General features: G+C 47.7%; 1 pseudogene; it reads left to right on the top strand.

Annotated features, from left to right (window-relative positions):
- The first annotated feature begins 2119 nt into the window (after window positions 1-2119).
- Window positions 2120-2236, top strand: LOC136650600 (5S ribosomal RNA; annotated as a pseudogene).
- Window positions 2237-3248: the final 1012 nt, after the last annotated feature.

Raw genomic sequence — 3248 nt, 5'->3', positions numbered from 1 at the left:
ACAGCCTCAGAATGTCACAGGTTCAGGCTCAATCCTGGCCCAATCCTGGCCCAGTCAGGCACAACTTGGGCTAGTCAAATTTGCACCAGCCCCATGGGTAGTCCCATTGGGTGGATGGGCAGTCCCACGAGTAGTTCCATGGGGTGGATGGAGCGTAATTCAGGGAAAGGGGAAAAATATTCAGCTGGCACCTACCTTGCATTGGGTATAGTGCAGGCCTGATTGCCTGCCTATTCCAGTGCAAGTTAGGATTGTGCTCTTAAAATAACAACAGTAGGGTTGCTATCCTATACATGCTTTCCTGGGAATAACCCCACTGAACACAATGGGGCTTATTTTTGAGTAGATATGCATAGAGTTGTGCTGTTGGTTTAGGAATGCTTACTTTTATCTGTGTGCAGTGAAGCCCACTAATTCTTCTGACAGAGAGGCTTTTTGTTAACAAAGCAGGAATTACAACATTAGATCTACAGCATCCGTCTTCCCTGAATCATGGCACAACAGAAGAACTTCTTAATTATCTCTACACTAGAACATTACAAAGTTCACATGTGATCCTTAAAATTTGCAGAACAGCTGGCCCTACATTTATTATAACTTTTTAATGATATATTGAATGAAGGTCCCAGTGGTGTAGCTAGAGGGTGTGAAAAGTGCTAAGTTTTGCAGGAAGCCTCACCACAGTGTGCAAGTGGCCCCAACCCTCTGGAGTCATTCCGTGTGGGGGGAGCAAAATGGAGGCATTGGCCTCCCTGCATTGGCCTCCATTTTGTATTCCCTGCCCGAAATGGCTCTGAAGGGGAGGGGAAGGGGCTGCTTGCATGCTGCGCTGAGGCTCCCTACAAAATTTAGTGCTTTGCACCCCCCTTAGATATGCCACTGGAAGGTCCAGTTCCCAATTCCTGGGGAACTTTTTGGTTTACTGTAATTCCTAAGTTGAGTAATTCCTATAGAAAGATCCAGAAGATGTGCAAACATCGGCAGGGAATGGGCTGGAAGGGGTGGATCTCAGTGGCAAACGTGCATCCCAAATCCTATCCTCCCTTTTCCAACCAACCCCCTTTCTCTCATAAGAACTTAAGAAGAGCCCTGCTGGATCAGGACAAAGGCCAATCTCTGCCAACTCTGGTGACCCCACTGTCTGGGTTAAAGATAAAGAGCAAGATAAAGAGCTTCTGGGGGCTGCATCTGGCCCACTGGCCTTGTGTTTGACACCCCGCGATAAGCTTTTGTGGGCCAAAATTCTGATAAAACCATGTGGAGAATGCCACAATTTATCTTAGGCTTACCCCGAAATCTGGTTCAATCGTATCCAGTGGGGGAGAGGTGGGGGCCAGTAGGCTATCAGGCCTTTCCCTTGCGACGGTGGCTACCTGTGCCCAGCAGCAAGCAAGCAATTGTCTGCAAAGTGTGTATGGAGAACTCTTGGCAGTGAACCCAGATGTATCCAGCTAGCAGGAGAGCACAGGAAAATCCTGAGAGGAAGTGCCTGGTCATTAATGACAATGGCTGGTTCTTCCCCAGTCCTTGAAACAATGGACCAAAAACACATGTTTACACAAAGGGGGAGTGGAATTGTAGCATGTCTGGAGGAAGATATCCATATATGAGCAAAAGGTTTGCATCCTTGCCACTCTCGCAGGCCCCAGTGAGCAACAGGCAAGGCTTTATTTTAGCACTGTGCTGAAGGTTATAAACCTTCCAGCTCCTTCACTCTAGCCCTATTGCAAATAGCCTCTGGTGCAGCCATTCTTTGACTGCACCATTTCAGACTGCCAGCCGGGGACTGCCTATTTGATGCCTTCACCCCACACAATAAAAACTTCCTCTTTGTGGAAAGCTTGCTGGCCAGGGAGAAGTCAAGGCGGAACACCCATCTTCCTGAAATGCTAGCTTTCCAGGGGTAGGGAGTCCGAATGTGGGGAATGTGAAAAATTGAAATATGCTGGTCTGCATCGGATCCAATCTGTTTGTTCTGTTTTCCCATTTCGTTTTTCTATTCCTTGAAAAAACAAAGAAAATCTGATTGCCCCCCCCCCCAATTCACATTTCTGTTCCAAGGTTCAGTGAGTTCAGTGGGGTTCACTTCCATGTAAATATTCATAAGATCAGAGAGATAGTTAGCAGCTGTTACCCTGCACATGCCTGATCTTGTCTGATCTCAGAAGCTAAGCAGGGTCAGGCCTGGTTAGTACTTGGATGGGAGACCGCTTGGGAATACCAGGTGCTGTAAGCTTATACCATAGTCTTTCGAGACTGAAGGTTGCCAACCAACCATTAGATTCCTATGTCACTATATTGTAAAGGTTTGTAGGCAGTAAATAAAAGTAAGTAAGTAAGTAAAGACAAGCCCAATAACAAGCAGGAGTGCAGTAATAGGACCAGTGGAGAGTTCAAAATGAGAACCTTCTGTAATCGGCTGGAGTTACTCTACCAGTGGATGTTCTCTTCTTCCTCCTTTGAGTTTTGAAAGGCCCAATCCTATCTACAAGATTCTGGCATATCCCTGTGCAATGACAGCCCCATCAGTGTAGTAGTTCGCACCCTACTCTAATGGAACCACAGAAACCACCACACATGGGAAAAATGCTCTGCAGATATAGCTAAGACAGCTGAATGCCAGTCGAGCTCCACCAACAGAGAGGTTAAAACGGAGGGGGGGGGAACTGGGGTGTGACAGGAGAGGGATGAGGAAAAGTGAATGTACATCATGTCCTAATTCCACTTTGGACAACACACACACTCCCAATCAGTCAGTGGCGTAGCTGGCCCTTCTGGCACCAGGGGTCATGATACTCGACGTCAACCCCCCTGGAAATGCCTGACCCAGAAATAAGTGCTGTGATGTGATGACATCAGCACCAGTTACTTCCAGGTTGCAGGCACTTGGAATAGTTGTGCACCTCTGTGAACAGCCGGTTGCTTTTTTTCACGGAAAAAATAGTGAGAAAAGCTGTCGGCCACTCAGAGCTGCACAAAATTGCTCTGAGTGCCCAGGGGAAGGTGCCCAGGAGAAGGTACCTTGACAACCCTCAAGGCTTGGTACCCAGTGCCCTGTATCACCAGAGCCCCCCCTTAGCTATGACACTGCTTCCAACACCAGAAAAATGGTATACCAATGATAGATCCACTTCCCTCTCTTACTTTGACCCTGCAAAAGGTGTGAGCGCAAATCTTGGTGTGAGCACAAATTCCTTGGCTGGACTCAAGCCTGTCCCACCTGTCTGTGGCTTTTTGCAGTGGGCCAC

The sequence above is a fragment of the Tiliqua scincoides genome, chromosome 4, assembly GCF_035046505.1.
Source record: "Tiliqua scincoides isolate rTilSci1 chromosome 4, rTilSci1.hap2, whole genome shotgun sequence".
Classification (NCBI taxonomy): Eukaryota; Metazoa; Chordata; class Lepidosauria; order Squamata; family Scincidae; genus Tiliqua; species Tiliqua scincoides.
Note: the sequence above shows the minus strand (reverse complement) of the source record. Positions and strands in the feature narration are given on the sequence as shown.